We start from the raw sequence: 13869 nt of genomic DNA, 5'->3' as shown, positions 1-13869 counted from the left end.
TTATTCTTACCATGGCTGTAGACTCTGTCGACCAACTGTTGTGATATAATTGTAGGTCTCAGTATTGGTGTAGGAAATATAGGGAGTATGGCAAGAGACCACCCTGGCTTAACCAGAAGATCTTTAGTGATCTGAAACTCAAAAAAGAGTTTTATACAGAAAGTGGAAACTAGGTCAAATGACCTATAAATAGACAACACAGGGATGTAGGGACAAAATTAGAAAGACCAAGGCACAAACAAGATGAAACTAGCTAAGGACATCGAGGCTAACAAGAAAACATTTTATAAATACATTGTAAGCAAGAGGAAGACCAAGCACAGTGTATGCCCATTACTAAATGAGGATGGAAAGACAATAACAGAAAATGCAGCAATGGCCAAAGTGTTAAATGCCTTTTTTGTTTCAGTTTTCACCAAAAAAGCAGTGATTGGATAACTAGCATAGTGAACATCAATGTAAATGGGATAGCATCTGAGGCTAAAGCCAGGAAAGAAAAAGTTGAGAATTACTTAGACAAGTTAAATGTCTTGAAGTCAGCAGAGCCTGACTTAAGGAACTGATTGAAGAAATGTCTAAGCCATTAGCGATTATCTTGAGAATTAGGGGAGGATGGAAGGGATCCTAGAGAACTGGGAAAGGACAAATATATAGTACCTGTCTCTAACAAGGGGATTGATGACCACTCAGGGAATCGTAGACTAGTCAGCTTAACTTCGGTACCCGGTAAGATAATGGAGCAAATAATCAAACAATCAGTTTGTAAACACATATAAGGTGATAAGGTGACAAATCATGTCAAAGCAGCCTACTATTTTGCTTTGACAGGGTAACAAGCATTGTGGATGGGGAGCATCAGTCAATGTGATATATCTCAACTTTAGTAAGGCTTTTGTTACTGTCTCACATGACCTTGTCATAAACAAACTAAGGAAATATAGCTTAGATGAACTTACCATAAAGTGGATGCACAATTGGTTCGAAAACCATACTCTGAGAGTAATTAATTATCAATGGTTCACAGTCAAGCTGGAAGGGCATATTGAGTGGAATCCCGAAGGACCTCTCCTGAGTCCAGTACTATTCAGTATCTTCATAAATTATTTGGATAACGGTATAGAAAATAAACTTTTAAAGTGTGAGGATGATACCAACCTGGGAGGCGTTGCAAGTGCTTTGGAGGGCTGGATTAAAATTTAAAATGTTCTTGACAAAATTGAGAAATGGTATGAATTAAATAGGATGAAAGCTAATCAGGACAAATGCAAAGTTCTACACTTAGGAATTGCTCAAATACAAAATGAGAAATGACTGCCTAGTAAGTAGGAAATGACTGCAGAAAAGGATCTGGGGGTTATAGTGGATCACAGACTAAATATGAGTCAACAGAATAATACTGTTGCAAAAAAAGGAAACCTCATTCTAGGATGTATTAACAGGAGTGTTGTAAGCAAGTCACAAGAAATAATTCCTCCGCTCTACTTAGCACTGATAAGGCCTCAGCTGGAGTACTGCATCCAGTTCTGGTGGCCATTAGGCTGCCCCTATTGAAAATGGCTGCCATCTCCAGTTGTTTCTAATGAACTTGAAACCAGGATGCCATTAGTGAATATGACAATTGCATCTTCACTTTGTGTGAGAGAGATCCAGCCAGCACTCAACAAAGGACATGAAAATCTGGACGGGTAGGAAATAAGACTAGATGTTTGGGAAATGTAAAGAAAACTAGGAAGGAGTCTTGGGCAAGAGAAACTCTAGACACAGAGGAATATGAGCGAGATTGGCTCAGAGAAATGTAGGTGGATCAAGAAAATGTATCAAGGAAGGGAGAATACAGGGGCAAAGGAATATGTGTGGGAAGGGAATGAGACTGCAGGAACAGTATAATATGGAGAGTAAGGAGGGAGAATGCAATGGGAAGGAGACGTAAGCATAAGGGACAAAAAATGCAGAGGAAGCAGGAAACTGGGAGAATGATAGGGGTTGAGGAGGCCTGGGCAGGAGACTTTTTTTAATTATTATTTTTTTTAACATTAGTCTTCTGTCATTTACATCAGGATGATTTACTCTTTACAACCAAAAGTACTCTATTACCACTTTGAATGTGTGCACCATGGGGCATAGAGCTGTAGATAAAAAGTGTAATATTGTTCTGAGTAGAAATTCCCCTTTAGTTTGATAGGCTGCAAATCTGAAACACATCAATTACCATATTATTAAGTAACACAGATTTTTTATGGCAAAAGATTTATAATAAATAAGGTAAACCAATGAAAAATAAAATAATTGTGTTCATTTAAAAATAGTTATTTTCTGATCTAAAGGACTTGACAGAAAGTCAAAAACTGAACACTGACCACTTTAAGATTCTTGGTTTGTGCCTCCCTATGTTGCTTGCACATATCTCCCGTCATTATCATTAGCAGTTTTTGGGGAGGGTGACAAGTCATGAATGGAGAGTTTGAATAGAGTACAGTACTTTCTAATTATGATTTGAGACATCCTTTGATCCATAAGCTATCAGTAGGTATTGAGGTGAAAAGAGTTCACTCAGGTTCTGTTATCGGCTACAGTGTATCCACTGCAGTATTGTTCAACATTTTACTACATAATTTAAGTTCCAGACGCTGAAAGACATGATATTAGGGCCTGATCCAATGCCTCTTGAAATCAGTGGATAGACTCCCAAGGGTACCGAGTCAAGCTCATAGTGCAGTATTAAATGTGAAAGGTCAACTCTAACACAGGTCATGAATGAACTCAGTAGTCTCTGGCCCAACCTCATGACTGTTTTCCACATCACTAGAACATTCTGTCATTAACAGTAATTTACAATATCGGCTTAGGAGGGGCCCAAGATTGGAAAACAGGATGTTCACAGGCTAAGATTAAAGTATGTTTGTAAAGGTTTCTTGGAAGCTTGCAAGCTGCTAACCATTTTACCCATGGCTTTCACTAGTAATATTGGTCTCTTATTTTCATGACCACTAAATTTACTAAAATTAACTGTAGTATTAGGAAATGTAAAGCTTTCATGAAGCTCAGTCTCAAATATTTGACAAGTGCCAATTAAAGGGGCAAGGGAAGGAGAGGCCTGAGGTCAACCCTGTCCTACTTCAGAAACCAGGGGAGGGATAACCAGTCTCATACAAGGCCTAATATATTAAAATAATCATAGATCTTATGCCTCAGCAAATCAGTTTTGGATTAGGGGCACTGATCAAGGAGCAGATCAAAAGCAGTAAGAAAAAACCCTCAGTCTTCTGAAGTTCCATGTTCTCCCCTATCAGCCGTTGTCATGAGCACAAAAGCAAGCACGCTATTCAATTAACTGAAGTGCTGACACACGGATGTCTGCCTGGAAGAATAGTGGGGCTGACTGAGTGACTCGGAGCCCTGAACTGCTTCTTGTGCTTATGAAGCTGAGCAGGGGCATCAGCAGGACACATCTCTAATCACCTTTTTGTAGTTGTTGTCTGGCTGTAAAATCTAGAAAACTTGGCAGTGACAGAAGCCATCATAGAATAAATAACAGTGTAGAGTTGAGTTTGCTTTCTTGTACTTTTCATACTGCGGGTAGTGAAAATGCTTTACAGAGAGATGAGGTAGGTACTGGTAAAGCAGTAAATGTATAGACAAATGAAGCAATTGTTATACGCGAAGAATACTTTACAGACCTGAGCACTAGGCAATAGTAGCCCTAGCTTGATACTCTGCCTACTACACTGCCAGACTTCAAGGGGTGACAAAAATTACCTGTACACACTAATTGCCTCACTGTTACCTGGGCAATGGGCATCTTTTTTTTATTGTTTTTATTCAAATAGCACCCGTAATATTCTGGGTGCCACACATACAGGAATAAAAGACCCAATCTTGAAGATCTTACAATCTAAGAAGACAAGCAACATACTGAGGGTGTGGGAGGGGGTGCAGTCAAAATACATGCAAGCTTTTTTATATATCATATGGAGATTTTCAAAGGCAGAAAGAGCAGTTAGACACCCAATGAGAAGTAGGTGCCTAGATGCCCTTGTGCCTTTGAAAATTTGCCATTTTATATACTTATTCATCAATTATACTTGGCTGTCCTTCACCCTAGCCATAATTAGTAGTGTCTTGTAGGCATTATGGAAGCAGAGAGTTTTTTGAAGAGGTATTTGGAGGTATAAGGGGGTGACCTTATGAATCAATTCTCAGAGGTCATTTATGAACAGAGGGCTGTGTGACAGAAGGTACAGAGACAGATGTGGGAGAAGTGGCTAAATGGGCAGTCAAGGTTAGCTAATATATTTTGTGGCAAGGAAGTTGGAAAAGACTGGACGAAGAAGGGTGGGGGAGAGCTATGAAGGGCCTGGAGGGTGAGGGCATGAAGCTTGAATCTGAGGTGGTATAAAAGGGAGTGGAGGCCTTTAGGAAGGGGGAGGACTTGGCTTGAATAATGGGCAAGAAAGAGGATTGTAGCAGTGGTGTTTTTAATGGCTTGAAGGGAGGCAACATGGGTGTTAGAGAGGCCAGAGAAGAGGAAGTTGCAAAAATGATGTAAGGGCCTGACAAGAGTTTTTGTTGTGTGCATAGAAGGCTAAGACCTCTGTAGCTATAGCAGTGTTTCTGTACTGTCAGTAGCAGTGTCCCTTGTGAAGCAAGGCAGCAACTGCTGTCCTCACCCCTTGCCAGCCAACACCTTTCTGCCTCTCAGCTATGCTTCCCACTTTCTCTGCACTTAAGAAAAATAGACATAGATCCAGGGCCTCTTATAGGTGTTATAGCCCCTGCAGATCTGGGCACTTATTGGCTCTGAGTGGGCAATGGAAATTGAGAATTGGATCTGAATCTGCTTCAGTTCCAGACTCCTTAAATCTGATGGTTGATGAGGTGTGACTTTGGACTTTGAGCTCCAGCAACTCCCTCATATCTATGTGTTGTCTCAGTCCTGACTGGGGCTCAGGGAGATGAAATTCCATCAGCCACTGTGGGCTAGTGGGAGATTTTCTCGAGTACTTTCCAGTACAATCAATTCCATGTCTCATCTGATTCCTTCTGCCTCTGTTGCAGAGGCTCAGATCTGGGGGTTTCCATAGATAGTCTCAATTTAAACTGAGATAGTACCCGGGGCTCATCTTGGCAATTCTCAGATCCCTGCCAATCTGAGATGAGAAGGGCCCATTCTAGATCTTTTGGCACTTCAGACACAAGCTCCCTGGATCACTCTGGGGAGGTGTAGTCTTAATATCTTCAGTAATATCACCAGAAGTTTCTAAGCCTTATGGACCTCATGCACTTTGGCCCATGAAACAACAGTCATCATATGTCCATCTATCTAAGGGCCATTACAAATAAGATATTTGCACACAAGTGCACTGTACTTCACTATTGAGTCCACATCTCCTCAGCCTGCTTCCCTTCAGTGTTTAACTGAGAAGATAATCTTGTGCTGTCTAAAGAAGAGGAAGAGAACATAGAATATTTTTGAGCGACTCAGAAGTCATCCTCCTTCCTTTTCTTAGCCAGTTGAACATTTGATAGCAATCTCTATTTCTCTTCCTGATGATTGTAAACAATTCCCAAGACCCATTATCTCATTTGGCAGTGGCCTTTGATGTTCCAAATTTGGTGGTGAAACAGAAGTAAAGAATTTGAAGAACCACCAAAAGACCTGTGGTTCATGTCTGCTTCATTCCTTCTGTGTGGCTAAGAAAAATGATTATCTTTGTCAAATGCTACATCAGTACAGATTCTTTTTTTTTTTTCTTTTTTTTCAGAAGCCTATTCATCAGCCACTCTGGACCTTTGAATTCCCTGTTTTCGAACATCAATGTCCAGCTACAGTTTTTATAGCTGATGTATGCTTCTCAGCCTTCTAAGCCATCTATCTGATGATTAATATGGTGAAATGAAATCTATCAAGATGGAGGGCTGGGATGTCTCCAGGCATTCCCACTGAGTGGTCTACAGAGTGCTGGATACCATGACCAAATGTGTGGTAAAACACATTTTCCACTGCTGCTGATGGTTTTAGAGCTCTGGCCCATCACAAAGGGTTCATGCCAGGTGTTTGACCTGCTTTTGAAGCAAACGAGTTTTTATGCCTGAAGACAGATGGGATTCTTGAGAGAGTCAAGGAGACCACATAATTGCACCATTCTCTTATCTTCTTTAGTCTTGCTTCAGGAAACTTCCTTCAGATAACATTGCCTACTCACATTAGGGCAGTCCTTGAGACATCAGGCACCTCAGAAAGGCCTGTCCAGACATCCACAATAAGTGAAACTTCACAGGTGTTTCAAGCAATGAGAGAAACCAGTTTCTCTCAATTATGGCTCCACCTGCAACATCCAATACCAGGCAGCTGTTCTGCTTGAAAGTTTGAGAGCCCCTCACCATACGAGATATAGAATGGAAGGATTATTCCATTCAGTTCCTATCCATGCCTCCTCCTTTTGCTCCTTTCCCATCCTTTTCAGGGACAGCTGGATTTTTATTCCTAATGCTTCCTAGTCTTAAAGACACAAGATTTCCATGCCGTATTAGACTAAAGAAAGCTAGTATTAACTCTTTAGGGCAGGGACTGTGCCTTCTTTTATGTTTGTAGAGCACATAGCCCATCTAGATTAAAAGTTTATATGGTGATACGGAGAGTCATTATCTGTCATTCCGCCATTGGAGACGTGGTGATAGTGGTGTTCCAGCTAAGAGATCAAGTCGTTCATGTCTGCCTGGGTTTCCTGTCTCATCCTGGCTTCCAGTCCATGTTCTTCTTTCCTGGATATAATCTGGCTATTGTTCAGGTTCAACCAAGAAATGTCCACCTTCAACCCAGTGCAGAAAATGACTTGATGAGAGGCTTTCATATACCAATAGAAAAGTTCCTGGACTAGCCCTTTAATAAGAGAGCTTTACTCAATCTTTTCCGAGTTCCTGCATTCATTATCTATGACTTCATTCGTCATTCTGAGGATGAGGCCTTTGCAACCTTGTCCAATTTACAGGATATAGCTCAGGAGGAGACAGGTTGCTAGCATTGCTGGCTGTGACTCAACAAATTCTATAAGCTCTCATCTGTTTGACAATGTCCTTTGAGGATTTTCATTCTGCCAACCATGTCAATATGTAATGATAACCTGAGTAAAACCTGAACTGGGGAAATGTTCTGGACAGTTTTGACTCTTGTGGCCTGTTGAAGCTCAGGGAATCCAGACTTCACTGGAGCTTCAAGCCATACAGCAAATATTGAGAATTTTCCTTTCTTACATAAAAGGCTGAAGGCTTAAGAGCCTGCCAGGCTGTGAAGCCTCAAAATATTACTTAACTGCCAAAGAGAGGAGGCTGGCTTGCTCCCTTCATCTATGTAGCCAAGCAGTGGTGGAAGAACAGAATATGGGACCCTGTGCAGGTTTTTATTTTGGGCCCCCTCCCTCAAATTTTAATGAGTGTTTCACTTATTTATAGTACCACACCTGCCAATTCAACTGTTCGGTATTTGATAACAATTCTCAAAATGTGAATGTCAGTGAAACAGTATAGTGCAATATATAATACTGACATTTTCTCCTCTCCTATTTGAATCACATTTTGCAAGACTTTCATTCTGTAAACTCATGAACTATCTGCTGTAGGTCCATTTTTCTGGCCTGCTCCCAGGATTTCAGCCCTTGAGAGAGACCCTCTACTATCCCCTCCCAGGAGTCCATGTCTCACCTGCCCTGTTCCTTACCTTAGCCTTCCCTGCTGTCTCAAAGCTTCCTTGGAGGAAGGGGTTTAGGGTCCTCTCCTCTGTGCCCCACAGTTACTCCTCCTCCCTATCCCCTCCCTCTATGCTCCATATCCAGACCTGCTCTCCTTCCCCTCCTGGGGTACCCGGGAGGCAGTTGCCATTGCAGCCTGGAGTGGGCAGGAGTACACAGACCAGGTACTTCTGCCTGGGTGGTGGTGGCACAGGCTCCCGCTCCTGCACTGCAGCTCCCCGCCAGGCTGGACCAAAAGAACAGCCAAGCTTTCCCTTCCCCTGGCTCAAGGTTTCGTGGCAATCCCTGGCCCTGAGAGGAGCTTCTGTGGATTCCATCACGTGGAATGGGGTTGGGGATGCCACAGTGCCCTCACCCATGTGAGAAGTGAACATTTTAGGCCTGATTTCTATGAGTATAGTTGCATCCATGAATCCCAGCTAGAACTTCCAGTGCTCCCTAAGTTGCATGGGCCTCTGTGCACCTGCCCCAGTGTAGCCATGACAAGTTAACTTTGGGACTGCTTCATAGTTCATCATTTGCTTGGCAGAGAGAAACAACTATCTTTAGATTACCTGAATTTCAGTCATCAGAGCAAATATCAGTGGCACTTGAAAACGTTGTTGGTGAATGCAATATTCTGGAAAGGGACGATCACAGGCTCTCAATCTGTTTGCCTCCAGGACGATATCAGATGTCTTTTGTACAACTATTGAGTGGCAGGTTTGTAACAGATGCATTCATCATGGAGTGGAGTGATGTGTACCTTCTAACTGATTCCTCTGTTTCCTGGAGTCACCAGAAAGGTGAAGCATGGATTCATAGTTACAACATAGGCTCTCTGGTTTTGATTTTCAAATCTTAGTCAGTGCATCAGACCATCATTCTTTTTTTCATCATCTGTGGACTTTGTATGTCAGAAACAGGGTCAGTCTTCATCCAGTCCCAGAACCACCACTCCTAGCAGTCTGAATCTTAGCACCGTGGTAGGTACACATCTTGAATACTTAGACAAACTGCGGCAAGTTTGCTTGGAGTAAAGGAAGACTTCTACAAGTAGGGCACGTACTAAACTAGAGAGTCTTTGTCATGTGGGCCAAATGCAGAGAGACTTATTTTGTAACTTCTTCAATTCCTTGTATTCTGAACTGTTTGCTCTCTTAAGAAAATAAGGATTTGCTCTGTTACTATTAACATTCACCTTCCATCCATAGCAGTTTGATTCTTCTACCCAAGGACAATGAATTCATGTGAGAATGAAGAGTTTACTTAGGGGACCCATGTCACCACTCCACCTTTCTGGGTCTTACAAGACTCTCATTTGAGTCCATGGGGAATGTTTCCTTTAGAACATCTCCCTTGAAGTGATATTCCTCATAGCTCTTTCATAACCGAGGAGGGTGAGTGAAATACAGCTATGTATAGTCCATCCTCAATTCCCAGGCTTCCATTAGTATAAAGTCATGTTGAGCCATCACCCTAAATTCTTCCCTGATGTACTCTCTAAATTAGTCATGCCTTAATCAGCGTATAAGCCTCCCTGTCTCCTTCCTGAAACATTAGAGTTTAGAAGAAGAAGGCAGGCTGCATAAGCTGGATATAAATAGGGTACTCTGAGTGACAAGTCTCCAAGGTTGTTTGTAGCATTTCGGACACAAGTCCATGGGGGAGTCATTCTCTGTTTAGGGATTGTGTAAATGGATTAAACTCTGTATTCAGTCCTGTTGTGGCCAAGAAGGTGAGCCTATCCCGTTAGGTCTATGTTAGATTTCCTTATGCGATTGAGGAATGAATGTCTGTACCTCTGACTTCTATAAAGCTGCCTCATGGAGCTCAAGTCACACTTTCACTCAAGGCTCTAAATTTAGGAGATAACTGATTCTTTTTTCAAGAGATCAGCCTTCATTTAACAAAGCAATCCTCAACCGTCCACTAGGGACTGTAATTGCTCAGCAGTGTTATGAGAATGGGGAATCTGCAGAGGCAATTCTTGATGACGAAAGAAAAATTCTTCATCTGTAACTGGAATGTAGTGCATTTGCAGTTTCATACTGTTTCGCTCTCTTTTTTTCTGCTGTTTCAGTCAGGACTCCAAACAGTGCAAATGATCTAAGGAAAACTGAGGTCCGTTATATGTCCTCATAATAAACATTCATAGTTTAGTGTTTTGAAGTGGGTTATATAGGCAACATGCAATACAGATAACCGTACTGCTGAGTAGCAGAATACCATTAACACATCGTGAGAAGCTGGCTGCAACTAAGTATCAGAAGCATGACAAGAGAACCTGTTGTTTTCCTTATTTGTTTTTTCTATTGTATACTTGTCCTTTGCAGTACTCCCCTTTTCTTCTGACATTTTTATTTCATGCATTTTGAGACCAAAAAAAAAAATTCTTAAATAAGCCAGGTATTACATAAAACTGAGAAAAAAGCTTAAGAATTCTGGTCTACTTTTGAGGCTTCCTGGGGAAGTGGAAAATATGTATCATTTTCTCATTTCAAAAGAATCAGTCTATCTCACTGCAGTCTGTGCATGCATGTTGGGTGCCATGAAAAAATATAAGATTTAGTCCTCTGCAATGATGGTGGTGTTGTGGCATCTCAAAATTCTAAACAAAGGAAGAAACCTGGGGTAGTGAATATTGAATTTTCATAGTGGACATTGTACAGTGTATATATTTAGCCATATAGTTGTATAGATAAATAAAATATTTCACTGGCAGAAAAAATATATTGTGCAATGTTATGGCTGAGAACTTAAATACACAAAAGCTAGAAATTTAGTAATACTTCTCATAGTATATGTAGTGACAAGGAGAAAGGCGATTTCTCCTAGTTCTATAGCAAATTCCTGGCATGACAGACTGGCAGTCATCAGCTGTCCTTTCATGCATCCCTCCAATGGCAATGTTAAACCCTTCTTAGAACCTGCTCTCAATCCGGAATTAAAAGGAGGGTCTTATTAAAATCCAACTCGTTCTAATATTTTGATAGTAAATTGGATTTGAAAAAAAATTAGGGCTGTCAAGCAATTAAAAAAATTAATCGTGGTTAATCAATAATATCCCATTTATTTAAATATTTTGGATGTTTTCCACATTTTCAAATACATTGATTCTTCTTCGAGTGATTGCTCAAATCAATTCCAATTAGGTGCGCGCTCATGCTGCATGCATGGTCATCAGAAAGTTTTTCTCCTAGCAGCATCTGTCGGGTCGGCTGTGGAGCCCCCTGGAGTCACGCCTCCCGTGACGGTCATTGGAACTGTGGTGTCTTGCTTAGCAAGTTCTCCACATTTCCCTAGCTTGATTCTCATAGTAGTTTTTCTTGTTCTTTCTTGTAGTTTTCTTTTTGTTTTTGTTGTAGTTAGTAGCAGTTGGTTTGGGGGGGTCTCCCTCCGCCCTGACTGTTTTCCCTTGGGAGGGCTCTCATGCCCAAGTCCCTGGGATTCAAACCCTGCAAATCATGCTCCAAGCCCATGCCAATGGGTGACCCCCACGACTCTTATCTGAAGTGTCTCGGGGAGGCTCACCAAGCCAAAAAGTGCACGATCTGCAAGGGGTTTCATCCTAGGACCAAGAAGGTGCAGGACTTTTGTCTTAAGCAGCTCCTTATGGAGGTGGCACTTGGACACCAGCCTCCTTCGGCACAGCAGGACCTGGCACAGAGTTCTTCTGTACGTAGTGCCCCAGCAGCAGTGGTGGAAGTGGCACTGTGGATGGACTTTGGCCGAGACCTGCGACTCCACCGGTCCCCAGCACTGAAACCAGTGGCTTTGGCCCAGCATTGCTCCTACTCCCCGGCACTGAAGCGGCACCGGAAGCAGGAGAAGAGTGGTTCTCCTGTGCTGAAACCCACTCACCCTGGAGCGAGCCAATAGGGCGTGGCCCAGAGATGAGTGCCCAGGCACTAAGGCTTTGGATGCGGCACCATCGACTTCGGCCTCACAAGGGGAACCGTCGAGTCCAGTGCCGTTGGATTCCCTGACCCACAGCATCGTGGAAGTGCAGATGCCATCCACTTCGGACACCTTTGTGGCTGCAAGGGACCTCATCACCATGACGGCACTGGAATCTCCTCTGCTCCACACCAAGCCTCCAGTGCCTCAGCATGTGGCACCATCTCAAGGCAAGCCCGCATTGATCCGACCATCTGCACCATTGGTATAATCAGTTGAATCTTGGCACCATTCAAGGTCCAGGCATCAGTCCCCATTGTGGCTCTTGTCGCACTCATGGCACTGCTCCCAATCATGTCATTGCGCCTGATCATGGCACCGCTCCATACGACAATCGCCTTTATGGAGCAGGTCCAGAACTCAGTACCGGTCACTATGCCATTCACCATCTAGGCACAGCTCCAGGTCGTGGTACCACTCTAGGTCCCTGCAGAGCACCATGTCATGACACCACTCCACAGCCTTACGATGCTGCTCTCCAGCTTCTCAGTGCTGCTCGCCAGAGCAGGTCTGCACGGCACCACCCTGGTCCTCACAGTCCCAATCCCATTCCTCAGACTCAGAAATGGGGTCTCTATATTCAGAGCAGAACTGGGGCCATTCAGACCATGGACACCCTGATGTGGGGGAAAGGCCACAACAGGCACACACACGAGGACCTTCTGCGCAGAGTGGTGCACAACATGGGCCTGCAGGCTGAGGAGGTGGTAGAATTGGACCCGGTGGTAGATATTTTGGCCCCGGAAGATTTGTCAAGGGTGGCCCTGCCGCTCATCAAGACCATTCAGGCCAATGCCAAAACCATCTGGCAGACCCCGACCTTCATTCCCCCTATGGCCAAAGGGATTGAATGCAAGTACTTCGTGCCCTCAAAGGGGTATGACTATCTCTTCACGCACCCACAACCCTGCTCACTGATGGTTGCAGCCGTGAATGAGAAAGAGAAGCAGGGACAGCAGGCTCCAGTGTTCAAGTCAAAAGAAGCCAAGCGGCTGGACTTGTTGGGCCGCAAGGTGTACTCCACAAGCACGGCTCCAGCTCAGGATTTCTAACCAACAGGCACTCCTGAGCCGTTATAACTTCAACTCCTGGAACTCAATGCTCAGGTTCAAGGAACTTGTGCCACCTGAGTCCAGGGAGGAGTTTGGGCCTCTTGTTGATGAGGACAAGATGGTGGCACGGTCCTCGTTGAAGGCCTCACTGGATGCTGCAGACTCAGCAGTGCATACCCTGTCCTTGGACATTGCCATGAGGCACACCTCATGGTTACAAGCCTCAGGCCTACCACTTGAGGTAAAGCAGACACTGCAGAACCTGCCCTTTGACAGGGAGGGCTTGTTTGTGGAACAGACTGACTCTCGGCTGCAGAGACTTAAGGATTCGAGGGTAACTATGAAGTCCCTGGGTATGCACACCCTGGCAATCCAGCAGAAGCATTTCAAGCCCCAGCAGCCACAACAACACTCCTACCCTCCGTGGTTAAGGCAGGACTTCTACTGGTGGAGGGGATGGAATGGCAGAATAAAGCATTCCAACCCCCCCGTCGGGACAAGGCCAGGGCCTGACCAAACCATCGTCGGGCTCCAAACAGGCCTTTCGAAGGGATGCCCGAGGACAGCATACCGGACTCAACCCTGGATCCTTCCCCACCTTTTTGAATCGTTTATCCCACTTCCACCATGCGTGGTCCCAAATCACCTCAGACCGCTGGGTCCTTCGCATGGTGGAAATGGGATACGCGCACCAGTTCCGCTCCTACCCAGTCTCATCCCCCTTCCCCATCCCTCTTCAGGGACCCCTCTCACAAGCAACTCCTTATTCAGGAAGTTCAGGGGCCCCTTGCCATAGGAGCAGTAGAGGAGGTTCCACGGAAGCCAAGGGGCAAGGGGTTCTACTTCCATTATTTCCTAATCCCCAAGGCTAAAGGGGGCCTCAGGCCCATTCTGGACCTGCCCGGGCTCAACAACTTCATGGTAAAGCTGAAATTCCGCATTGTCTCCCTAGGCACTATTATCCCCCCTCTGGATCCTGGAGGCTAGTATGCCTCCCTTGATCTGAAGGACACGTTGGGGCAGCTCTAGGCATTTTGCCGCCCCAAGCACGGCTGGCAGGCTGCCTTGGGCGGCTTGCGGGAGGTCCACTGAAGCTGCAGGACCAGCGGACCCTCTGCAGACACGCCTGCAGG

At 44.2% G+C, this 13869-nt stretch overlaps 1 protein-coding gene across 16 annotated transcripts in view; it reads left to right on the top strand.

Annotated features, from left to right (window-relative positions):
- Nucleotides 1-13869, top strand: part of ANK3 (ankyrin 3) — a 437823-nt gene that overhangs the window by 243224 nt on the left and 180730 nt on the right. The gene's annotated exons all lie outside the window — the stretch shown is intronic.

The sequence above is a fragment of the Gopherus flavomarginatus genome, chromosome 6, assembly GCF_025201925.1.
Source record: "Gopherus flavomarginatus isolate rGopFla2 chromosome 6, rGopFla2.mat.asm, whole genome shotgun sequence".
In the NCBI taxonomy this organism is placed as follows: Eukaryota; Metazoa; Chordata; order Testudines; family Testudinidae; genus Gopherus; species Gopherus flavomarginatus.
This window is presented reverse-complemented; position numbering and strand designations above follow the sequence as displayed.